Source organism: Podarcis bocagei (genome assembly GCF_964188305.1).
Source record: "Podarcis bocagei genome assembly, chromosome: 16".
Classification (NCBI taxonomy): Eukaryota; Metazoa; Chordata; class Lepidosauria; order Squamata; family Lacertidae; genus Podarcis; species Podarcis bocagei.
Genome location: NC_138142.1, coordinates 13316140 through 13343294, shown reverse-complemented (window position 1 = coordinate 13343294; position 27155 = coordinate 13316140). Strand labels below are relative to the sequence as shown.

At 43.7% G+C, this 27155-nt stretch overlaps 1 protein-coding gene and 1 long non-coding RNA gene across 5 annotated transcripts in view; one reads left to right on the top strand and one right to left on the bottom strand.

Annotated features, from left to right (window-relative positions):
* GNB1L (G protein subunit beta 1 like) overlaps positions 1-27155 on the bottom strand; it is an 82621-nt gene that overhangs the window by 36397 nt on the left and 19069 nt on the right. The window lies entirely within an intron of this gene.
* Positions 1635-10762, top strand: LOC308576105. The gene is made up of 3 exons (XR_014003091.1): positions 1635-1918; positions 3745-3967; positions 10510-10762. It is a non-coding gene; the product is annotated as an uncharacterized lncRNA (long non-coding RNA).

Below are 27155 nucleotides of genomic sequence, written 5' to 3'. Positions count from 1 at the left end.
TCTGACCAAACTGCAGGAGGCAGTGGAAGACAGGAGTGCCTGGCATGCTCTGGTCCATGGGGTCACGAAGAGTCGGACACGACTAAATGACTAAACAACAAAGCCAAGTGGTGTACAAACTTTTTTCAAAGAGGGCCAAATTTGATGAAGTGAAGGGCCGTGGGGGCTGGCCAAAGGGCCAACCAAAGTTGTTGAGCTTCTTTTAGGATTGAAGTTGTTAGGATTTTACCCCAGGAAATAAACACAGGGGCTAGATTAAACAGGGGAAATAAACACACTGCCACAGGGGCTAGATTAAACTGACAAGCCAGCTGGATTAGGCCCCAAAACGGACTTTGGACAAGCCTGTCCTAGCCAAATTGTGCCCCAACACCTATTGCTAAATGTCAAAACACTCCCCACCACCACCACCACCACCACGATGCTTCCGGGGCTCGCTGTTGGTACAGCACCATTTCAAGAGAAAACTGTCAAACCGTAGCACACAAACCGCTGTATATTTAAAAAACAGGCCAACTAGATCTTTGTGAGAATAATTAAGGGTACGATCATATGGTATCCCAGAGGTCACAGGGTGTCTTAGATCTCCATGTAGGGCAGAGAGACAGGTCTGACCTTGGAGGGGGAAATCTTGTTGGGATGTGAATAGATACTAGGAGAGGATATATTTATTAGACATTATGCTTCCTTCCTCACGTTTGTGAGTTCAGCAGAGTGCCACCCCTTTGCAGCTTAAAGGGAAGCTTATATAGGCTAGTTTTAGCCTTATCTGACTGCATTTTATATATTCCAGAGATCTGACCTCAGAACGCTTCTTGCAGAACCCTCCACTGGCCTTAGTTTACTGACATTGGAGCTCCAATATTATCAGAGGCAAAAAAAAAAAAAAAAAAAGGATTTGCCTGGGGCTGACTGGGTGTAGGTTTTGAACCAAAGGGCCCAACATCTTTCCACTGCCTTTCTGTTCTTTATAAGGGAGGGGCAATGGGAAGGAAATATGAAATTTAAAAAGTGCCGTCCCAAGGGACTGGGGAAAGGCCACTCCCTTCTTTTTTGCCATGCTTGCCTAGAAGACTTTTCAAAATTTTGGATCATAGAAGCCAACTGCAAGGGAATGAGGTCCCTTCGCCCCCCACCCAAAAAAATATTTGAAGAGGCTAGGCCCCCCAAATATGTTGGGCATTGCCATTCAAATGGTAAGTGTGCAACACATCATGTGATCAATTATATGTGGTGGAGGTCACCTGCCCCCCCATATTTTATTAAAATTGGCACCCCTGTTTTGGATCCCCACAACCCACCAGTAGGATTCCTCTGCCCTCAAGCCTCAGTGGGCTTGACTTTTGAGAAGACATGTCTAAGGTTTTGCTGCAGAGTATGTTTCATTTAAAATAAATATATAAATCAATATATCCTTAAAAGGAAAGCCTTTCGCAGATGTCCAGATACAGACATGATTTGATCTGGGATGGTTTTTTTCCTGGGTATTTCAAAATATATTTTCTGAGCATTCTCAAGGGTTGTTTTTTTTTTTTTAACAGATACTGCTTTTCGTAGGAAAATAAACCAACCCCATAGCATCACGTGTTTTATTTCCTGTATACTGCTTTCCTAAAAAAAAAGGTAGGAGATATCATCATGATGGATGTCAACTACTACGAATCTGTCAAAAGAGTTTGTTTTTAATGTTTCCTGAGATGGAGACTTCATTAAAAAAAGAAGAAAGTGGCAAAGGGATCCTTTTCTCTCTCTGCCAGTTGCAATCAAGTATCCCCAAAAAGAACCGTATCGCACCAACGAAACTTTCAACCCAACAGAAACATGTCGACCGAGAGGCAAGTCTCACTGATTGCGGCAGGATTTATTTGAAGATAAGCATGGTTAGGATCACGACTTTAGTGTGTCATGGGAAATTAAGGTGATTTTCATCCCAAATCCTTGTTTAGAGTTTGGATTTTTCTCTCTCTTTCTTTCCTCGTTTCATTGCTGCATTGAGTTACATTTGAAGGGAAAGATCGATTTCTGTCAGGGGTTTTTATGCGGCATAAAACCTGGCAGCCTGATGCTGTATCTTGATGCGTTTCGTGTAAGATTTCATAGAATCACAGAATTATTTGCTTTTGTGGTTTCTTATTTATTTTACTTCGGTACATTGCTCTGAGATATTTATTGTCGCTCCATTATGTCACTTAAAATATGGAATTATTATTGTTGCTGTTTTTAATAGTAGCAGTTTAGTTTGGGATGCGGAATCTGTACAGTGGTACCTTGGATTTCGAACAGCTTAGTTCACAAACAACTTGGAACCTAAACACTGCAAAACTGGAAGTAGGTGTTCCGGTTTTCGAACATTTTTCAGAAGCCGAACATGCTCCGTTTTGTGTTTCCTGTTGCGCTGTTAATTTGTGTGCCCCCATTGTAATTCATGCCTTCCGTTTCCGATTGCAGTGTTCTGAGGTGATATTTGGAGTTTATATTTGGTGCTTCTGTTTTTGCTATTTGTTTTGCTATTTATTGTTTTGAGGCTTTTTTGCTTAATTTGTTTTTGTGACTGTGTGGATCCCAGTTCAGCTACTGACTGACTGATTGTGTGACTGCAGAAATGGATAAAAGCCCCCCTTCCAAACAATGACTATCATTAGTACAGGTAAGAAAAAAATTAATTTTATTTTTCCCCCCATCTACAATACTGTTTTATTTATTTTATTGTACAGTACATTGTTTATTGCTTTCATTTCATGGATCAATAGTAAAATTCATGCTGTTTTAGGGGTTGTTTTTAAAAGTCTGGAATGGATTAATCCGCTTTGCATTACTTTCTATGGGAAAGCGTGCTTTGGTTTTGGAACAGACTTCCGGAACGGATTAAGTTACAGGTAGGCTAGCCGTGTTGGTCTGCCGTTGTCAAAACAAACAAACAAAAATTCCTTCCAGTAGCACCTTAGAGACCAACTAAGTTTGTTATTGGTATGAGCTTCGAAGAAGTGTGCGTGCACACAAAAGCTCATACCAATAACAAACTTAGTTGGTCTCTAAGGTGCTACTGGAAAGAACGGATTACCGTATTTTTTGCACCATAACACTCACTTTTTTCCTCCTAGAAAGTAAGGGGAAATGTATGTGCGTGTTATGGAGGGAATGCCTACGGGTGGCATGCCTACAGATTTTCCTCCTCTAAAAACTACGTGCGTGTTATGGTCGGGTGCGTGTTATAGAGCGAAAAATACGGTAAGTTTGAGAACCAAGGTACTGTATTGTATTATTTTTATATACAGGCGGCGACCATTCTGTGCGGGGGTTCGCTCCTGGCCCCCACGTGCGTCGGTGAAGTGACCATTACTCCCTCTTCCCACTGGAGAGCCAGTGTGGTGTAGTGGTTAAAAGTGATAGACTCGTAATCTGGGGAACCGGGTTCGCGTCTCCGCTCCTCCACATGCAGCTGCTGGGTGACCTTGGGCTAGTCACACTTCTCTGAAGTCTCTCAGCTCCCCACACTTAACAGAGTGTTTGTTGTGGGGGAGGAAGGGAAAGGAGATTGTTAGCCGGTTTGAGACTCCTTTGGGTAGTGATAAAGCGGGCTATAAAATCCAAACTCTTCTTCTTCCAGGTCCAAAACGACCTGCACAAAACGACACCGTTTGAACAAGGTTGCTTCCCTCAATGCCTATAGCAAACTTTCTCTCTATTATGATGCCCTTGCAAAAAGAACCATGTTGTGATTTAAAGTCCTTTTATCTTCCACAGTCGCGTCACTACCCTTGCGAACACCTTCAAAACATGGGCACGTGCATGCAGCGCTCTGTTGACCCGAAAGACGGCAACTTTGCAAAAACACACCCAAAAGGGTGTTGTCCTTGAAGCCAAAAACGCACAGCTCTGAAGTTTTACAGGAGAAAGACGGAGGCAGAATGGAGAAGAGAGTCACCCCAGAGGCTATCTGGAATTATGAGGAAGGATTTAATACCAGGTTTTACTTTTTCTTTTTCACACTTCTAATTACTGACACACAAGTGTTTTGCTGACAGAAGGAAGGTTTGTGTGTGTGAATCTGGGGAGGGTTATTAAGCTGGCATGAAGCTGGAACGCCAATTGCATGTCCCTACAGGGAGAGCATCATGGAAGATTCTTAGACACACAGCACCAGGGAAGGGCGGGAGAGGGGAGTTAATCTCAAACATACGCCAAATCCATTCATAAATAAAGCCGAATTTCCTTTTTCTCGCCAGAGAGCTCTTACTGATGCAATGAGCTAAGGTGTGTTGTAAAAGCCTTGTTTTCCATTGTTTCATTTTATTTGCATTCTTCCCCTTGTTGTTCAGAAGCCAGTCTCTGCCCCTGCGTGAAACAGGGCACACACCATATACGCACCAGGAAATGGTGTACATTTCAAGCCTTGGCAGGATTAGGCTCTGGGCAACTGAATTCTGGGCGCCATGTGCTTTAACTCACAGATGACAGCCTTTTGCTGGAAGAAGCCCTCAACGTGATGTGCTGTCTTGCCAAGTTTGGTTTAAAGATAAAGGTAAGCCGAGAAAGGCAGCAGAGGCCTCAAAGTTTCCCATCGACAGGTCAACGGGCCACAGACTTCCTAAATGTGGTGAGATGGACTGAATTTCTATTTAGTTATTTTCTGCGGCAGCCCCATAGCTGTTGAACTCCCTCCCTGCCACTGGCACCAACTCTATCGGGTTGAGGACAGCTCAGCCCCCACAACGTATGTGGAGATGAGGCTGAGCATCCGTAATCTTGAGGGGCCGGGCTCTGTCAAGACTACCCACGAAAGCAGAGGTCTTTGCTGGGGCTCCCCACAGTGGCAGAGGGCCTCCCTGGGCCTCGTGGTCTCCTCCCAACACATGCATGCGACAAGCCTCCCCCCCAATGTTGCATGCAACTTGGAGCCTCTGCTCCCCGCATATTTATATCTGGCACCTTCAGTATACGGCAGGCATGTATAAAGGTAAAGGGACCCCTGACCATTAGGTCCAGTTGTGACCGACTGGGGTTGCGGCACTCATCTCGCTTTATTGGCTGAGGGAGCCGGCGTGGCCAGCATGACTAAGCCGCTTCTGGCAAACCAGAGCAGCGCACGGAAACGCCGTTTACCTTCCCGCTGCAGGGGTACCTTTTTATCTACTTGCACTTTGATGTGCTTTCAAACTGCTAGGTTGGCAGGAGCAGGGACCGAGCAACGGGAGCTCACCCCGTCACAGGGATTCGAACCGCCAACCTTCTGATCAGCAAGTCCTAGGCTCTGTGGTTTAACCCACAGCGCCACAAGCATCCCTAGGCATGTATACTCCCAGTATAAAAAAAACTAGCAGTGATCTACCCATTGTCATTGGAGGGAGGAGGTGCGTGCGTGGGGTGGGTGGATTGCCCAGAGTTGGGTTGCCCAGTTTTTTAGCCCCCCCCCCCGTAAATTTCTGTACACAATAAGGATCCCGCGATCTACCAGGATCAGCTGGGCATCTACTGGTTGGACATCCCTGGTATACAGCTTCTGGTGAATGCTGAAGGTGTACCTCTGTAGCTTGGCTTTTAACACTTGAGGTGCATATTTTCAGGATGCAGCTTGTTTTTATGATTGTAGTTGCATCCTTCAGGAAATGCAACAAGGGTGGCCCCAGACCTGCGCAAGGAACACCTCCCTGTTCTCATGCAGAATGTTCCCACTAAATATAGGAAAGTCCTACTGCAAGAAATCTAGCTTCCCACAATCCTCCTGTCTTTTAAACAAGACCCAGCCAGTAAATGGCCCTCCATCTTCTTTAAAGAGTCATGCAAGTCCTGGATATACAAAACCGGCAAAGCACTACCTACTGAGTAGCTTTTAAGGCTCTGATAGCGTAGGAACACGTCATTTTTCTGGTGGCACTGAACCTCTCCATCAGGCAGACGTGAAAGTAAGCTAAAACCTCCCCCCCTTTTTTTAAGATAATGGGCTAACTAAACACCCGACATTTGCACAGAAAAGGATTATTGCGAAACCAAGAACCTCAAATGTCACACTGGTGCTGTTTAATGACTGCTCTCCTTAATGCTCAACATCTGTGCCTCAAAACGACCCATTCTTCATTCCCATTCTGCTAGAAATGGTTTGCGTAACTTGAAAAATGGCAAAAAAGCAGGGGAGTTGGGTGAGGTGGGGGGAAATAGGTGCTTTAGGCTACAAACCCACACACACACGTACTTGGGAGTACAGTGGTACCTCGGTTTAAGTACTTAATTCGTTCCGGAGGTCCGTACTTAACCTGAAACTGTTCTTAACCTGAAGCACCACTTTAGCTAATGGGGCCTCCTGCTGCCGCCGCACCGCCGGAGCACTATTTCTGTTCTCATCCTGAAGCAAAGTTCTTAACCTGAAGCACTGTTTCTGGGTTAGCGGAGTCTGTAACCTGAAGCGTATGTAACCTGAAGCGTATGTAAGCCGAGGTACCACTGTACGTGCATCAGAATGGCAATCAAACCATGCCAATGTCTAAAATACATAGGGATGGGGATGTTGACTTTAAAAAGCTCTTGCAAGATCAACGGAAAGGAAAAGAAGAGTCTAAGCGAAGAGTCTTCAGAAACGGTCTGCATACCAGCGGAACCAATTTCAGGAGGAAGAGAAATTCAAAGACAAGGACCATTCAGAGAGCGCAAAGACCTGAACAGAAGTGAGGTTAGGTTTAATAAGACTTGCTCCAGAAGGCTGGAGATATCTGGAGCTGTCGTTCTCCTCCCTTCTCCACCCACTTTTGTGGATTCCTTGAGACAATCCGTTCCGTATCTGTCGAGAAACAACCATGTTTACACACAATCCTGTGTCCACTTAACCTGGCAGTAAGCCCTATTGAACTCAATAGGTCTTATTTTTGAGTAGATGGGTATAGGATTGCACTATAAAAGAGAGGGAAGTAAAGGGATTGTGTGTGTGTTGTGCCAGCACTTTGAAGACCAGCCTGCTAATTCTTTAATCTTGCTTTCCTTTGTAAGGAGGGGCACCTGGTGGGCTTGGAATTTCCAGAGAATAACAGGGATTTCATATATTTGATCAGTAGCACACCTGGATGTTTCAAATACTTTTGCGGCCATAATTATGGCTGCACACCTGCTGGTTTGAGTCCTCCCAATTGGTTTGCCAGATGTACCTTGGAGAGATTTATTTCTGGTATACCTGACAATCGGTTTGTTTGTTTTTCCTTGGGCACCATCTCATGACTATTCTAAAAGTGATTAGAAAAATCATACTTTTGGGTCTTGGCTCTAGATGTCGGGATTATTGGGCTGGAAGCAGCCAAGACGGAGGGGATCGCATGATATTTTACCAGCAATTTTGTTTTTGCTTGAATGTGCGATGGAAATGCAAGTGACAGGAGTGGGAGCAGGAGAGTTGCTGAATTCTGCTGGAATTTTTCCTGTGGGAAACAGTTAATGTGGTGGTTTTTTTAAGTTGTTCTTTTTTCTGGTCTGACCCCCACCCGCCCAAAGATAATCTTGCTAACATTTGCATATACACACACACATATATATATACATGAATTAGGAAACTTCTTTTGTGATTGCATGGCAAAATGACAGCTTTGGAATTCCATAAATACAATAACAAATGGTAGTTTCTGGGTTGGTCTGGGATTTAAAGAACAGCAACCAAGGTATGGCAATTAGATTTTTTTCTTCCCTGCTCCAACTTGTGTTACTGGATGCAAAAATGTGCCTGCTTTCAAAATTCCAGAGGGACATTTATTTATCTATTATGTTTGTATCTCGCCTTTCCTCAAAGGAGCTCAAGGTGAGATACATGGCTTCCTTCCTTCCCACCTTATCCTTACAACAACCCTGTAAGATAGGGGCCTCAGAGGCGGAGAGTGGCCCAAGGCCACCCAGTGAGCTCCATGGCACACCCGATTTTAACCAGGTGGAATCCATTTTCCTCTTAGCCATCTAATGGGGAGGGGAGCTCCTTGCCACAATCTGAAGGCATATGGTACAGCAACTTTGCTGAATAGTCAGCAGGTCCAGATCTGGCCAGTGGCTGGATGGGTGCCTGAGAATCCTAAACCTGGTATCCTATGATGGAAGGTGGGCTACAAATGAATCACAGGGGCGTCTCCAATGGCTCTACAGTGGTACCTTGGTTCTCAAATGCCTTGGTTCTCAAACAATGAAAACCCGGAAGTAAGTATTCTGGTTTTCGAATATTTTTTGGAAGCCGAACATCTGATGTGGCTGTCAGCTATTGTTTCTGGGGCACCTGCACCAATCAGAAGCTGTGCCTTGGTTTTTGAACATTTCGGAAGTCAAATGGAGTTCCGGAAAGGATTAAGTTTGGCACTTTTGTTTTTGCTATTTATTTTGTTTTTGAGGCTTTTTAGTTTAATTTGTTTTTGTGACTGTGTGGAACCCAGTTCAGCTACTGATTGATTGATTGATTGATTGATTGACTGAGTGTGACTGTGGAAATCCAAACAATGACAATCATCGGTGCAGGTGAGAGAAAAAAATAATTTTAATTTTTATCATCTACAAAACTGTCTTATTTATTTTATAGTACAGTACATTGATTATTAGGGACGCGGGTGGCGCTGTGGGTAAAACCTCAGTGCCTAGGACTTGCCGATCGCATGGTCGGCGGTTCGAATCACCGCAGCGGGGTGCGCTCCCGTCGTTCGGTCCCAGCGCCTGCCAACCTAGCAGTTCGAAAGCACCCCCCGGTGCAAGTAGATAAATAGGGACCGCTTACCAGTGGGAAGGTAAACGGCGTTCCGTGTGCTGCGCTGGCTCGCCAGATGCAGCTTGTCACACTGGCCATGTGACCCGGAAGTGTCTGCGGACAGCGCTGGCTCCCGGCCTATAGAGTGAGATGAGCGCACAACCCTAGAGTCTGGCAAGACTGGCCCATATGGGCAGGGGTACCTTTACCTTTACCTTTACATTGATTATTGCTTTCGTTTTATGGATCAGTGGCCTCGTTAGATAGTAAAATTCATGTTAAATTGCTGTTTCAGGGGTTGTTTTTAAAAGTCTGGAACGGATTAATGCATAAGTTTCTATGGGAAAGTGCAACTTGGTTTTGGAATGCTTTGGTTTTGGAACGGAGTTCTGGGACGGATTAAGTTTTGAGAACCAAGGTACCACTGTACTTAGACCCACTGGTTAATGGCCATGACTAGCTTAGGTTCCTTATTTCAGTGGGTCCACTCTAAGTAGGATGTAACTGTACACAACCCATTCAATCTGAGTTGGACAGGATCCTGGAGGTCATCTACAACCCAGTGCTCAATGCAGGATTTAGGATCCACAGCATCCCCAAACAGGTGGCCATTCACAATGAGTATAAAGATCTCCAGCGTGGGAAAGCCTTTCAAGGCAGCGTATTCCATTGTCAAAACAGCTCTTCCCATAAGGAAGTTCCTTGTAATCTTTATCTGAAATCTAAAGATTAGGAAACTGAAATTTCCACCCACTGGCTCTAGTGCAGCTACCCAGGTGAAGTCTGTTCCACCTTCTGCACTACAGGCAGCCAGATATTCAAAGGCTTCTATCCCATCTCCCCGTGAAAGTCCCTTCTCCAGGCTAAACATGGCCAACCCTTTCAAATAAATGCAGAAACCACCGTGTCCGGCAACCTTCATTCAAGAGTGGCCAGAGAGTGAGTTAAAGTTATGGCCTCCATCATGACATTGGCCGAGATGACAGGCAGAATCCGTGACCAAGGAAAAGAGACGGTGGAAGAAGAATGGAGAAAATTCAAAAGTTATCTTAAGGACTATTATAAACTTAATGAATGTTAAAGTGTTGTGGTTCTCAGAAACAAAGGGATACAGTGATATAAGGTCAGAATATAGAGATGACTAAGATGACAGAGGTTGGAAAGTAACAACTGGGAGTTGCTATAAAATTATGGACATTGGGATGCAGAAAGGGGGGGTATGGGGAAGTCCTAGAAAAGAGGTTTATGAAAATATGCTATGAAATTATACATGTATGTTTGTCTTTTTAAGTGTTTGTTTGTTTTCTAAAATTTTGTAAAACCAATAAAAATTTTATAAAAAAAAAAAAAGTTATGGCCTCCATCTTTTTGCATGTACCCGTAACCTAGTATTCAGTATTTTGGTAAATTGAGGGGCAGGATAAACATGATTAATCCCATGTTTTAAAATTGCTGAACTGTTTTGTTTTTTTTAAGAATGAAGCCTCATCATTTTAATCTGCCACATCATTCATAAAATGCATTACGTTTTAAAAATGTCTGCAAACTAAATTTTTCTGAAGGTATTTTAAAATAAGGTAAAGGACCCCTGGATAGTTAAGTCCAGCTGAATTCAATATGGGGTGCAGTGCTCATCTCTGTTTTCAGGCCAAGATAGGCATCGTTTGTCCACAGACATCTTTTCAATGATCAATACAGAAATCCTACCATACACCTACTGTAGACATTTCTGCTTTGAATTCTGCTGACCAAGCTTCTTTTAATTCAAATTCTAACTTGTATTCCCACCCCCAAAAAACACACACACACTCCAGAAACATGTCAAAACTGTTTGAAAATTGCATTTGGCATAAGCGAAGGACGTTGGCCACATTAGTCTTGCTGCGGAAATGATATTCTTAACTTAAGCCTGATGAACACACACACAATTCTGATGGCACAGTACAGTGGGAATGATTCGGCTCCTAAGAAGACACACACACACATACCAAAAATGATGTGTATTCTTAAAAACCATTATTTACAGCAGTGGAACTTGTTTGCGAGCTTCTGTGCATTACAATTATGCCTTACCCTTCCGGTACACATGTTTCAAGGAGGTCTCCCCTTCCAGGCACAGAGCAAACTCAGATCTCCTTAGTTCCAGAAAGTTTGAAGAATCAAATATATTGTCTATGTTTTAGCCCAGGGCTGGGAAACCTGTGGCCCTCTGGATGTTATTGGACTCCAGTTCCCATCACCCTTGACTGTTGCCCCATGCTGGCAGGGACTGATGGGAGTTGGAGTCCAATAACTTGCAGAGGGTCACAGATGTTCACCCACCCTTGTTCTAACCCAACACCTGTCTCCTTTGCAGGTAATGATGCCTACTAGGCAACAAACGAGACTCGGTGAAGTTACCTTAGCCCATTAAAAAATTAAAAGGTCTGTAATTGGAAAACATGCTGCGATAAGGATTACTTTGTTTTATAAACACTACTAGTCTTGGTTCAAGAGTCATATGAAATGACATGACACTGTTGCCGTTGGAAGTTTTAAGTAGACATTAAGAATGTCATCAAGAGATTGCCGATTTTTATCATCCGTCTGTACGATAATAGCTGCTACTCTGTACTTGTCATCACCTCTGTCTTGATTGACCAAATGTATTTTTTTAAACAGCCTGGAAACAATAAATGCTGCCAGCACCCTGCATTTTAAAACAAGACACTAGACAGGCTGTAATGACCATATCTTCTGTTCATTTAAACATCCATCAGCAGCTCCACCCTATATGGAAGACCAGGGGCAGGAAGCAATTAAACACATTTATGCAAACCAGAGTAAAAGTTACAGCCACACTCCACTTCACCAGGGCCAGTCTGGGGAAACCATGGTTAGCACTCCCTGGCATTGCTTCCAAACCATGCTGAGTGTTAACCATTGTTTGCCTAATTAGTATGCCACAGCAAACTGTGGTTAAAGGAAACAAGAAATCGACATACTAGAGGATACATATGAACCTATATCACATGCCTGATCCTACTTCACTTGGTGCCTTGCAGATGTTTCCATCAGCATGGATAACAGTCAGGCATGATGAGAGCTGTAATCCAAAACATCTGAAGGAAGCCTCCTCTAAACCATGGTTTAGTGGATTGTCTGCATTAATCTAAGACATCTGATTGAATCAAATAAACTGTGAGTTTAAAACAGCAAGGTATGAGACCAAGTTATGTTTTTTCAGTCACCTCTCTCACTGACCACAAACAGGCAAATAAAAAAAATAAAATAAAAAATAGAGTTTTTTACTTTGGGTAACTAATGTCCTATAAGGAAAATCACGCTGTATCAAATGTGACTTTCAGAAAAATTGGAATCTGAGCTGGTGCCTTGAGGATCACTTTCAAATGCTTCCATCTGTGTGTTGTGAAATTTCAACTATAACTATTTTCCATATGAAAACACGTATTCAGCATGGGAGCAAAACTAAGAGTGATGGTAATTATTTTTAGGACACCGAGTTAGCATATGGATCTCATTGCCATTTATATATTTTAGTCAGTGAAACAAAAAAGTGCTATTAATCAATATGTACACCCCATATATTAACATAAACATTCATCATTCTAATACTCCCGGTGTGTCACAGTGATAATTTTTTTTCAGTCTTTCATTCTGACATATTTGCCTTCAGCTATCAGCTGGTTGACCTTTCCGAACACAGTAAAACATTTTGGGCACTGAAAGCAAAGTCTTCTAAGACAGCCAAATAGCACGGCAAGATGAAAATGTCCCCCCAAAAAACTGTGGCGGGGGGTGGGAGTGGGGAGAAGGGAGAGATTGAAACATAGCTGAGTTTCACATTTGGCGTATGCTTTGAAATATGTAACATTAAAATGCAGCATGAAAAACAGCTGAAGTTAAGGAGACTTTATTTTTCCTACACAGGTTCAACTTTGTAGATTAGCTTATTTGGGGGGGGGGGGCGAGGGAAGAAGAGAGAGAGAGAGAGAGAAATGCAGCTGTTCTGTTTTACGAAGCCATAAATTCCCTGATAAAATGCAAGGATGAAATTGAAGAAAGACTAAAACAAACCCCACAATAATTTAATTCCGAAAGGCACAGGGTTTGCTTTTGCACCACTTTCTTCCCAAGGATGGATCTCTATTTAATGTGAATGTTAACGCATGTAAAGGCATAGCTTCACAAGCCGCAGCTGGGAAATGGTCCAGCAGACAGGAGTCAAACAAAGGCAAGGCAGAAAAACAAGGCATTAGCCGCTGGGTCCTGAGCTTGCAATTGGATGATTTCCCCTCTCTTAAGAAGTTGGGGTTCTCCATGAAATTGACTGGTGGGAGGTTCAGAGCAGGTGGAGGGGAAATGTACTTCTTCACAAAGAAGTGGGACCGACCACTAACTTGCATGGCTCACAAGCAGACTAGACAAAATTCATGGAGAAGTCTATCAGTGGCTACATCACGTTCATTATGGAACCACCAGGATGAGGTAGTCCCCCAAAGCAAAGCTGGAGAACCTCTGGACCTCCAGATGTTACTAAACTCCCAAGTCCCATCAGCTCCTGGCAGCATCGCCGATGGCCTGGGATGATGGCAGCCGCAGTCCAGGAACATTTTGAAGGCTACAGGCTCCCCTCACTCCTGACTCCTAACCTAAAGCATGGAACTCCACCTGGAACCTTCAGTCTTTTTTCAGGCAGTTGGCAAAATCTGTCCCTGAGTCTTTAAGGACATTTGATTGCTTTTTGTGGGTATTTTTCAAATACTTTCCCCATTGAAATTAGCTTCTATCTTCTCAGCTGATTTCATGCTTGGTGCCTCTAAGCTTTATCATGGGATATAAAACCAGGCAAGTAAACCCCATAGACAAAAGGGTGCCCTCTGCACGGTACTACTGCAGTATGTACTGTTCCTCTGGAGCCTGAGAGTGGGGCAATTTAACTGCTTATTAAGGACACTCAAGCACCTTAATGCTGGAAGGAGAGGTCTGCCCCACTCCTCCCCACGCAATGTACAATGGACAGAAGACAAAACTCAGCTGGCAGCTTATGAGATGGCAGATGTCCTTAAACATAAGGAAGATGGGAAGTTCTCAGATATGTGGACTCCATATGCAGATTTATTTGACTGAATGTTTGAGCGCTGGTCTGGTCTTGACCTCCAGTTGTTTCCTCCCCTTAAATGTATGCACAGAATGTATTGTTTTGGCTATATTTTAATTTCCTTGTTTTTATACAGGCGACGCCTCAATTACATGGGTTTTATGTTCCAGGCCGCAGCGCGCATGAGCGAAATGCGCTTACATAGGGAGCCCGCAGCTTCCCACCCAACAGCTGTTGAGTGGGGTAGCGTGGCAGCAATGAGAGCTCCTGTGCACCATTTTGGAGCCCTTGGGAGTCTATACACAGTTTCCCATAAGTGGGGCAACCCAATCTGATAGGCAGGATACAAATAATAAATAATGACAATAACAATTTTTGGGTTTGCTTCTTTTTGGAAAATTCATTAAAAAAAAAAGCTAACAACAACAACAACAGAAGAAGAAGAAGAGGAGGATGCCTCCCCCACAACCCCCACTCATTCACAGAACCAACCTAGCCATTGGTGCTTGTGGCGACCAGATCAGCCCCAAACAAGCACATCTAATCCCTTAAATGAGAACCGTGTGGATGGGAGCTAAAAGAAGTTCACAGGAAAATGGCTCATCTCATTAGAAAATTAAAAGAATGCAAAAATGTGCAATGTTAAGTGTGGGGGGGGAGGGTTGAGGGTGGATCTGTCCCTTGGCGTTCACAGCTTAGAAGTGCATTCAGGCCCTGCACACTTGATAAACCATGGCAATCTAGCAGAAAATTGATAAGCCAAGGACCACTGCAAAGGTTATTTTGGAGAGGCTTTCCCGTTCAGCCACGCAGAGTCATCTGTCAGCTAGAGATCAGTCGGCCCAGCCCCCTTAATTAGGGGTGCAGCAGCAGCAAGCACAAAGCCTCATGTATCCAACAGCAAGATCTAGCTAAGAACGTCCTTAGACAGCACAGGTTTAATTAAACACCTTCCAGTCATTTTAGCAGACGTTTCCTGAAATAATCTCATTTGAAAGAGCAGGCTTTTTTAAAAACACACACACAATGAAAAACAATAAAAAGAGGGGGAAATGACAGCAAGAGTAGTATATCATGTTGTTACAATATCTGAAATTAATCGAGCCCGCACTGCAATTAAGGACGCTATAATTTTCAGCAATTTGAAGCTACACTTCGTTTGCAACCTAATTAATCCTAGACAAATATTTTTCCCATGACAAACTTTTTTTTACGAGCACCCGATTTATTCCCTTCTAATTACCTTTTAATTAATCCAGCCTTGGTATAACATTATCATAACTTTTGGCACTTCCCCAGTGGAAGACGTTAAGCTGATTGCAATGTGGTTGCGCAACCCCCCCTCGACTCACGGAGCGCCACTTTCAACACCCCATTTATTTATTTGTCTGTTCTGTTACTTTGCTTTCCCACCCACGGGGCATAAGAACATGAGACATGATAGACAACCTCGCATCGCTCTCTTCCTCTCCAAACGGCGAAGCACGTCCTTAAAGAAAGAAAACACATTTCTAACCTGAAGGAGAACAATGGACCCCGTACCAAAATCCTAACTCCTTTAAGAATGCACACCACTTACCCAGGCTGCCTCTTTGCAACCCAGGCAGGAAAAAACAAAACAAATCCTTTTGATAGGTACTTAATGGGACTTACTAGCGCCAGCTTCGGCTCAAGCAAAGATGTGGGCCACATTTTCTTATAAGCAAGGTTTTAGAATCTCTAAAGGTCCAAAAAGTAAGGAGAAACTGCTTTCTGCTTAGCATGAGGCTATTGTTTACGTCAGGCATAAGCAAACTCCAGCCCTCCAGATGTTTGGGACTACAATTCCCACCATCCCTAGCTAACAGGACCAGTGGTCAGGGATGATGGGTATTGTAGTCTCAAACATCTGGAGGGCCGGAATTTGCCTATGCCTGGTTTACGTGAATAATGCTGAACATAACCAATCACAGGCACCAAACTCTATTGGGGTGCTGGCCCCTTTGGCCTCCCCAATAAAATATTTAGGAAGGCCACTCCCCCCAACATTTTCTGCAAGTTGGGCCTCCCTCTCTCCCTTGGGCAACTGTCTCCCCTCCAGGCGGGTGCCGCCCAGTGGTGTGCGGTCAGTGGACTGGGCTAGTCCCCTAAATGTTCCTGGTAACTTAAGAGTATTAAAGCATGGTGGGCTCCTTCCCAAAGCCTGGGAAGCCTCTGCCTAGCTTAGGGAGGGAGGCACAATGATCATGAAAGGGACAACAGGACGTCCTCCCCCGGAATCGCCCTCGCAAGCTGGTGCCTCGGACCCTAACTGTTCCCTTACGAAAAACTGCACCACACACCACTGTTCCGCCCTCTTTTCCTGGTTTTCTGCAACATTTCTGAGCACATCTGAGCCATGGCAGCTGGGGAGAGGCAGGAAGGCCAGTAGGAGAGGCAAGCAGGTAGGGTGGGGTGGGGGAATGATTTTGCACTTAAGATAAATAAAGGTTAGGTTTTGAACACTTCTCGTTTATTCCCAAAGGCACACAGTGCCGTACATTTTACTATGACTGACCTTGTCCTGTCCTCTTCCACTTTTTATGAGACAGGAGGTTCAGGCATGAAGACCTTATACTGCTTGTTTGCAAAGTTTCAATGTAACTGTGTCTTTGCCAAAAATACCACACAAAACCTTCCTTAGGAACGTACGGATTGATAAGGTACATGGGAACTTTGCCTCACACAGAGGCAGACCACTGGGGCCTTCTCGCTTAGTATTATCTGAACTCCAGCAAAGAGGGGATAGTCCCTAGATACATGGGCCCTTCTGCATACAAGATAAAATTGAGATGCGACTGAGCTATGGCCAGTCTTTGTTGTTGTTGTTGTTGTTGTTGTTTAGTCATTTAGTTGTGTCCGACTCTTTGTGACCCCATGGACCAGAGCACGCCAGGCACTCCTGTCTTCCACTGCCTCCCACAGTTTGGTCAAACTCATGCTGGTAGCTTCGAGAACACTGTCCAACCATCTCGTCCTCTGTTGTCCCCTTCTCCTTGTGCCCTCCATCTTTCCCAACATCAGGGTCTTTTCCAGGGAGTCTTCTCTTCTCATGAGGTAGCCAAAGTATTGGAGCCTCAGCTTCAGGATCTGTCCTTCCAGTGAGCACTCAGGGCTGATTTCCTTCAGAATGGAGAGGTTTGATCTTCTTGCAGTCCATGGGACTCTCAAGAGTCTCCTCCAGCACCATAATTCAAAAGCATCAATTCTTCGGTGATCAGCCTTCTTGATGGTCCAGCTCTCACTTCCATACATCACTACTGGGAAAACCATAGCTTTAACTATACAGACCTTTGTCGGCAAGGTGATGTCTCTGCTTTTTAAGATGCTGTCTAGGTTTGTCATTGCTTTTCTCCCAAGAAGCAGGCGTCTTTTTATTTTGTGGCTGCTGTCACCAGCTGCAGTGATCATGGAGCCCAAGAAAATAAAATCTCTCACTGCCTCCATTTCTTCCCCTTATATTTGCCAGGAAGTGATGGGACCAGTGGCCATGATCTTAGTTTTTTTTTATGTTGAGCTTAAGACCATATTTTGCTCTCTCCTCTTTCACCCTCATTAAGAGGTTCTTTAATTCCTCCTCACTTTCTGCCATCTGTCATCCACAAATCTTTGAATACATAGGTTCAATCTTTGGCATCTGCAGGTAGGGCAAGGGAAAAGCTCCTGCCAGAAATCTTGGACTGCAGCTACCAGTCAGAGTGGGCAATACTGTTAGATGGACCAGTGTTCTGATTTTGTACAAGAAAGCTTCCTGCAGTTTGCTGAGATATTTATAGGTTACACACTTTTCACTTTTTCTGTCTTTCCTTTAAGGAATTCTTCTGTGTGTGTGTAAACACCAACACAAATACACATACGCACACAATTTTTTTAAGTGCCTTGAGATCTGTCAAAGTTATTAGCTTAGAAATTTAATGAACATCCCCCCCCATCCACAAAAAAGGATTGATTTTTTAAAAAACGCCTCTTATGTTTACTAAACGCATCTTGCTCCCAGTGCACACTACTGCAACAGAGAGGGGTACCCACCTTCAACTGATGGTATATAGAAGGATGCAGATATGAGAAAACCAAGGCAAAACAAAATTACCAGGAAGACCTGTTTTCATCAGTGGGTTATGACCCTGGTTTCAAGTGAACCGTGTTTAACATTAGAATAATAGAATCATAGAGTTGGATGGGAATACAAAGGGCTTCTAGTCCAACCCCCTGCAATGCAGGAATCTTTTGCTCAACATGGGGCTCGAACCCACAACCCTAAGATTAAGAGTCTCCTGGTCTACTGACTGAGACACCAAGGCAGAGAGCAATCGCTGCACCATGGTTGAGTTTGAAAGGGATGGGAAACTGTTATGTACTGAAGTTCTCACCCTGGGGCAGCAGGGGGATACTGTAGATAGTTTTCACTTAGGTCCACATATGCAAATAAGGGATTGAAAGTGACATTCAGTGATTGGATAGTTACAGAAAGTTGTTACAGTTGCGTTGTACTGGAGCTCTATATAAGCAGGCTGGCTGAACCCTTCAGTTCAGTTCTGTTCTGGCCTGTGAATAAACAAGAGCTGTTTGAAGAATCGCTGTGTCGTCTGATATGTTCACCCACAACTTAACAGAAACGTTTGCATTGGAAAGGAGGGGAGGAAGCCTGTAAGTTCCAGAGTTCTCCAAACCATCGTTAAGAGACTGGGAAATGTTATTTCTACACCGGGTACAAAAAGTCACTGTGAAATTAAAAGTGTTTGCCATCGCCTGAATTTCAAATCCTCCTCCGGTACCTGAACTTGAACCATCAGCCTCCAAATGCATTCTGAATAGTCCCCTTATTGTGTTGCACTGTCAAGCTGGCAGGAACTGCACTGTCAATCTTTCATCAGATAATCAGATCATGTTTTGTTCCAACCAAATTTATTAAGGACTTTTACCAGTGCTATTAGCTCAAACCAGAACATCTAGATCAAAGTATGACCAGGTTTACCGCACAATGAAACCGTTATAAATGTTTAAAACGCTAGTTTAAATGCCTCCATTGTTGCAAGTTATTAATAATTGAAATCTACGTCTCTAATATCCATCATGATGGGATTTATCTGCAGCTAACAGGGTCAAGATTGGTTAGCGGCTGGAAAATGGCATCTGTTAAGAGGGTCATCACTTGAAATCCTGGAGAGCTGCTTAATTTATACATGACTTTTGAGTTCTAAGGGGCTTACTCTTCGGTAAGTGGGCATAGAATTGTAGCCCAAGACATTTGTCTGAATTGAGACGTGGAAAAGTTTGCGTTCCTTCTGTCACCTGGTACCACCTGTAGGTATCTTACTGAACTATTTTCTATATGATTATATGTTCTATGTACAAATACTGAGAAGGTGGGACAAAAGCAGTGTGACTTGAGTGGTCCAGAAGCAATCTGGAGGTACTTTTCCAAGTAAACACATATAGCCATAATGTGGCCCTCCAGGTGCTATTGGACTCCAACTCCCATCAGCCCCAGTCAGCATGGAGAACAGTCAGGAATAATGGGAGTTGTAGTCCAGCAACTACGACAAATTACGCAGTCGGGTTTCCTGCATTTGGGGAAATCGCAAGGGTCAGCACACCTGGAATACAATGGATGAGTCTCACCCTGGGAAAACCACTTTTTGTGATCATGGTATCTCCAGGTCAAAGTTTCCCCAGCCCTGACATACAGGATTGTGAAATAAACCATATGGCTCCTAGATTTGAAAGACCAGTGCCCAGGTTGTCTAATGTTTTTAAATGTTCAGTGGTAACATTTTTATTTTATGTTTATCAGATGTCAAGGAGCTAAGTAACTATTCAACCTTTAAAAGAAATCTGAAGGCAGCCCTGTTTAGGGAAGTTGTTGTTGTTGTTGTTGTTGTTGTTGTTGTTGTTGTTGTTGTTGTTGTTGTTATATCCCACCTGTCTAGCTGGGTTGCCCCAGCCACTCTGGGAAGCTTCCAACACATATAAAAATGTAATAAAATCAAAACTTCCTGATACAGGGCTGCCTTCAGATGTCTTCTAAAAGTTGTGTGGCTCTTTATTATGTCCCTGGCATCAGATGGGAGGGTGCTTGTTGTTTTATTATGTTTCTGTATACAGTGGTGCCCCACAAGACGAATGCCTCGCAAGACGGAAAACTCGCTAGACGAAAGAGTTTTCCGTTTTGGAGGTGCTTCGCAAAACGAATCTCCTATGGGCTTGCTTCGCAAGACGACAATGTCTTGCGAGTTCCTGCGGGGTTTTTTCCTCCCTCCCCCTTTTTCTAAGCCGCTAAGCCGCTTATCAGCTGATCCGATCAGCAGATAAGCCGCTAAAAGCGCTAATAGCGCTAATCCGTCAATGGGCTTGCTTCGCAAGACGAAAAAACCGCTAGACGAAGAGAATCACAGAACGGATTCTTTTCGTCTTGCGAGGCACCACTGTATGCTGGAAGCTGCCCAGAGTGGCTGGGGCAACCCAATCAGATGAGCAGGGTGTAGTAGTAGTAGTAGTAGTAGTAGTAGTAGTAGTAATAATAATAATAATAATAATAATAATAATAATAATAATAATAATAATATTGACTTACTACTTCGTTGTTGCTATTTATTAAATAGAAATTTAATAAATAATAATTATCATTATTGCAAAAATTTATTCTCTCTGCCCTGGGATCACATTTCCCCCCCCTTCTTTCTAAATTGCTTATTTTGGTGTGTGTCTCTTTTGGACACTTTCCTTATTTCTTTGCCAATTACCATTGTCAGCACCCAAATTGTTACTTGCCAAAATGCCAAAGGAAGAGCCGAAAATTCTAAAAGTACCTTTGATTTCTCAAAGGGGACAGTGAGCAGGACTTGGGGGGAAAAGAGGGGAGAGAAAATTGCTATTGTCACCATAACAGGAAAGAGAGAGAGGGGAGCCCCTACTTAATCCACAAACTTCCACAGTCGCTACCAAGACAAGCCATTGATACTTGGTTGACTTCATTCCAAGTACTCCGAATCAGATTCTCCATCTGTAATTCAAACTTAAAAAAACAAACAAACCCCAGGACAATTTACGGAAAGGGGATTAATTTAGCCATTTCTGAATCAAAGACTTATTTCATAGCTTCACCCCAAATTCTGTATATTGTTAGGATCCCTTTTGCCTCCCTCTGAAGACTTAGTGAATGATTGAAGCGTCTACTTTCTGAGAAACAGATAACACAAGCCTAGTAATCCGACTCTAAGCTACTGGATAAAGGCAGTTTGTTTCCTCTTAGCCCATCTGTCAACACCTCTTCAGTAATTAGTCCTAATTATTACAAAGGGCTAGCCTCTCGTCCGCATTATTAAATCAGAAATAGTATCATAGCCAGGTATCTTTCAACACTGCCCAGACCAGCGGCCTTCGATTTCATTGAATCTTCTATCAGTATCCGCCTTTGGAAGAAGCGAGGCCGTAATTTTAGCAGCGGCTTCAAAAGATGGCAGATCCCAGCGTGGAATTCCAGGGATGCATTCATGTACACACAAACTTCATGCGAAAAGGAGAGGCAAAAACCATCACAAACTGACCTTTGCATTGTGCTCAGCCCAGAAACACACAACCCACACCCTTCATTTAGTGCAAGAGGCATTTTTTTCCCCCGTGGAGGTTCAAATATTCCCATCAGAATAACCATCAGCAGGGAAACTATGGCTGAAGACAATGGAAGGCCAGAAATTTAATCTTTCTTTTTTTATGATGCTGCATTTATAATACAACCAGAGTCCTGTTTCCTCTCTCCTCCAACTCCCCCCCCCCCCAACACAGCCCTCTTCCTTTCTTAAGAAGGGGCCTAAATGTGTCTGCTTAGAATGCATAAAGGTGGCTTTGTAGCTCTTAGAACTTTTGTCTTTCATATTTCACCATCTCATGTAAATTAGACATTCATGCGCAGGAAGAGATGATCAGACAACTGATTAGAAGCTGGCAAAGAGGCTGAATATTTTTTTAAAAAAGAACAACTGAGAATAATTTTTGCTGTGGTTATTGTATGAGACACATTTAATCAAAATACAGTCATACCTCGGGTTACAGACGATTCAGCTTGCGTGTTTTCGGGTTGCGCACCGCGCCGAACCCGGAAATACCAGAACGGGTAACTTCTGGGTTTTGGTGCTCGCGCATGCGCAGAAGCGCCAAATCACAACCCGCGCATGCACAGACGTGGTGCTGTGGGTTGCGAACGTGCCTCCCACACGGATCACGTTCACAACCCACGCAGACGAAAACTTTAAGGCAGCGTGAGAACCACAATTCAGCAAGAGGTTAGGTGTTCTTCAGCCTATTTAAATCAATAAGCTAAAGCGTGCTTAAGTGCGCGCAGGATCGTAGCCAATATTTTAACCACAAAATTGAAGTAAAGTGCAACTCCATCACAGCCAGTGTGGCAGAGGGGCTAAAGTCTTGGACTAGGGCCTGGGAGACTCAGCTATGCAGCTCACTGGGTGACCTTTGGCTGTGGTCACTGCCTCTCAGCCTTACTTACCTCACAGGGCTGTTGTGGGGATTAAATGAGGAGCGGAGAGAACTATACTGAGCTCCTTGGATAAAAGACAGGATCTAAAGGCAATAAAATAAACAAACAAACTCCATGTCAACTGCTGGCAAATAAAAAAAATAAAAAATGTGTCCTTCAAAAGGCAATAAGTAGCATGATTACTGGGAATGGGCTCGTCTGTCAAGTTTCTCCCAGTTTCTCATTCTGCAAATCTTAAGTTCAGTTCTATGCATTTTGATGCCTCTTTCCTTTTTTTTTTTAAAAAAGCCCTCTTTTCAGTGTCCATTTCTCCTGATATACACATTTGGTACTCAAATTTGCCTAACGTGCCTGCTTTTGCAGAACAATTTTTCATAACACATTTTAATGTTGTCTTCGTTAATAAAGCCAAATTGCAGCAGGCCAGAAGTGAACCACTGCCTTCTTTTACCCGCCTAAAGCCAGGTGTGGAGCCATGGAAGATACAGTGGTACCTTGGGTTAAAAACTTAATTCGTTCTGGAGGTCCGTTCTTAACCTGAAACTGTTCTTAACCTGATGTATCACTTTAGCTAATGGGGCCTTCCACTGCCACTGCGCGATTTCTGTTCTCATCCTGAAGCAAAGTTATTAACCCGAGGTACTATTTCTGGGTTAGTGGAGTCTGTAACCTGAAGCGTCTGTAACCCGAGGTACCACTGTATGAGAAAACCCTCTTCTGATGTGTCCCTTCTCCAGTGATATTTCTGTCCTTTCCCTTTCCCTTTCCTATCTTTCTGTCCTTCCGACGAGGTCCATTACAAAAAAGTTTGCAGAACTCCCCTAGAGTCGGCAAGACTGGAACTTCCTTGAAAGACACTGCTCTGCTCTAGATGAGAGAAACCAGCTGGGTGAGCAAAGGAGCCTTTTGACAGCAAGAGGCATAACAAATCATGTGCAGAATCCGACCCCTACAGCACAGTTGCCTTGCAAAAGTTAGATAATTTGTCCACCCAGCCCAGTATTGTCCAGTCTGACTGGCAGTGGAGAGCCAGGCTCTTAGGCAGGAGATTTGGGTCACCCAAACTGAACTGTAGGCATCAGTCAAGGGTGTCAAAATCCAGAAGCTATTCCTGGGGGTGGGGGAAGGTCCAATCCAAGAAACGAAGCCAGGAGCCAGAGCTGATGCACACAGTGAAACATACCAGAGCCATGAGTACCACCCTGCGATGGGATGTTTGCCCAAGGAACAAACAGGAAGCTCTTTATGGCTCTTCCTGTCTAGGAGGAAGTGTTTTCTGGGTTTCTTTTCCTTCTGCCCCACGCCCACGGATTAGTCCACCACTGGCTGCATTCAAACTTAAGAATAAAATATCATTAAATGAATGAGCATATAATTCACAAACTCCCTACTCCATACGAGTGTGGAGGGGACTGGAGGTTTTCACTTCCATTTTTGATTAACCATAGTTTACTGTTATGCTCACACCCTAAATTATGATTGAACTCAACTACAGTCGTACCTAGGAAGTCGAACGGAATCCGTTCCAGAAGTCCGTTTGACTTCCAAAACGTTTGGAAACCAAAGCGCAGCTTCTGATTGGTTGCAGGAAGCTCCTGCAGCCAGTCGGAAGCCCCGTCAGACGTTCGGCTTCCAAAAATAGTTTGCAAACCGGAACAGTCACTTGCGGTTTGCGGTGTTCGGGAGCCAAAACGTTCGAGAACTAAGCTGTTTGAAAACCAAGGTACGAGTGTATAGTTTTACTGAAACAAGCCAGCCTAACTAACTCAGGTTTGAAGTTGGTTTGTTACAATAAATCTTAACAAAGACTGACCCGCAGCTTGACTGGGTTCAGACATCACACCAAACTACAGTTGGTTTAAAAGCCTCCAATCTCCGCCGTGAAATTGCAACAGAGGAAGAGAGGGAAGGGCAGAGGGGATGAGCTCAAAGCTCGTCCACAGAACAAGACCACCCTTCTTACATTATGACCTGTGAATTTTTCTACATAACAGCTATTTCCTCGTAGGTAAAACAGTGCATAAATGGACTCCTGCTACTGCAGAACTAGAACTATGTGTGATTAAGTTATTCATGTGTTTTGCAGGAGAGGCCCTTTAAAAAAATGCTTATTGTGTAGTGCCCTCAAATATAAAAAAGTCTTGAGACAAATAATTACATACTGAATAACTGGAGCTCTATTGCAAAATCTTATGGACATGTAAATTCCTTATGTAAAGGGTTTATGGTTGTACTTTGTGCCAAGCACATTAGATCTTGTAATACATTCTTTCTGAGTGAGGTTAGGGAAGTTTTCTCCCCACATCAATGTATGGAGTTTATCCTTGCAAACTGCTCCCCCCCCCCACCTCATGAATGGACTGAACTCAGTCTAAGTTACTTATGCTTTCTTGCCATTTCAAATCAGTGCAAAAAAACTAAGCCTCACTTAAGCCTCAATGGTTTTTCAATGAGATCTGAGGCTGCAATCCTATGATCATTTACCTGGTCTTGCTCCAAAACTATATGTTCCCATTAAATTACACGAGACATAATTTAATATTGTGTTCTTAGGTTGTAACCTGCCCTGTGATCTTAGGATGAAGGGAGGATGAATAATAATAATTCTGAAACAAAAATGCATTTAACAATGATAGAGATTCCGCCCCCACCCAGAAAATAATGCTCAATAATTATACCAGCAAAATGCACAGGTAAAGAGACATATATGCAGATAATCCCCTAAAACTAATAATTAGATATATTTGCTTTTAACCTGACCAGACTAATGAATGAAACGGAAAACCTGACATTGCGGGCTATATTTATTTATAGGTAATTTATGGACGCGGGTGGCGCTGTGGTCTAAACCACTGAGCCTCTTGGGCTTGCTGATCAGAAGGTCGGCAGTTCAAATCCCCACGACGGGGTGAGCTCCCGTTGCTCTGTCCCAGCTCCTGCCAACCTAGCAGTTTGAAAGCACAAAGTGCAAGTAGATAAATAGGTACCGCTCCGGCGGGAAGGTAAACTCTGTTTCCGTGCGCTCTGGTTTTCGTCACGGTGTTCCATTGCACCAGAAGCGGTTTAGTCCTGCTGACCACACGACCAGGAAAAGCTGTCTGTGGACAAACGCCGGTATATATACCACCCTATTTTAGTCTCACAACAACCCTGTGAGGCAGGTTAGGCTGTGTGTGTGTGTGTGTTTGGCCTAAGGCAACTTTCGTTGCATTTCATGGTTGAGTGCAGAACCCAAGCCTGTCATGGCCTAGTCCAAAGTGCTCTTCTACATCAGTCTTTCCCGATTTTGGTACCTTGTGGACAGGGTACCAAACTCCTATCAGTCTCAGACAGCATGGCCAATGATCAGGGATGAAGGGATTTATCATTCAACAACCAAAATGGTCAAAGGCCTGGAAACGATGCCTTATGAGGAACGGCTAAGGGAGCTGGGCATGTTTAGCCTGGAGAAGAGGAGGTTAAGGGGTGATATGATAGCCATGTTCAAATATATAAAAGGATGTCACATAGAGGAGGGAGAAAGGTTGTTTTCTGCTGCTCCAGAGAAGCGGACACGGAGCAATGGATCCAAACTACAAGAAAGAAGATTCCACCTAAACATTAGGAAGAACTTCCTGACAGTAAGAGCTGTTCGACAGTGGAATTTGCTGCCAAGGAGTGTGGTGGAGTCTCCTACTTTGGAGGTCTTTAAGCAGAGGCTTGACAACCATATGTCAGGAGTGCTCTGATGGTGTTTCCTGCTTGGCAGGGGGTTGGACTCGAGGGCCCTTGTGGTCTCTTCCAACTCTATGATTCTATGATTCTATGAACCTCTAGAGGGCACAATGTTGAGGAAGGCTGCTGTAGGGCATGTTGGCGCTCATAATCATCAGTCTGAATATTCTCCCGCAGAACATTTAGAGGGCCACAGGTTCCCTCACTCCTGCCCTATAGGTTTCCTCTATAGACCTCTCTGTCTTATAGGGTTTGGGGGGATGATTAGAGATACAGCAAACTTTGGCTCTGTTTGCTTATTGGTCTGCATTTATGATTTGGCAACACAACTCCTTTTTAAAAGTAAATTGGATATTTTGGGCATTAGCTATAAACTATGCATTTAATTGCCTTTGTAGAAGCCACCATTACACACACACACTTATATAATCTTTATGGAACTTGGCTGGTTTATGGGGGCTGAACTTTTTAGGTATTTTGCTAGTTCTGCTACATTTGCAATTCCCTGCAGGGCCTTGGTATGGAATGTGTCTGTGTGATCTTATTACACCTACTCAAACACCCCAAAGTTTGCAGCTAGTGCTCCTAGATGCATTTGGGGCTTTTGGATTTGTTATGCTTTTTTGGCACAATAAAAGAAAAATGAAACATTCCCCGTAATTCATTAAGCCGCGGTGGTACCAAAAAATTTTCAGCGACAGGCAAACCAACTTCAAGCTCATTAATTGCAAGCTCCTTTGCATACAAAGAAGCAACAATTATGCCACCCTCTGTCTGTGAGAACCCCAGCTCCTGAAACTGCTACAAGAGGCGATGGGCTGAGCAACATGATATAATAATAAAATAATAATAATAATAATAATAATAATACCCCCGCCCATGTGGCTGGGTTTCCCCAACCACTCTGAGCAGCTTCCAGCACATATAAAAACATAATAAAACGTCAAACATTAAAAAACCTCCCAAGACAGGGCTGCCTTCAGATGTCTTCTAAAAGTTTGTCGTTCTTTTATCTCCTTGATATCTGATGGGAGGGTGTTCCACAGGGAGGGCGCCACTGCTGAGAAGGCCCTTCTAAATGCCCTATTAAACTTCATTTAAAAGTAATGATCGTCAGCAAGCAAGATTTTCTC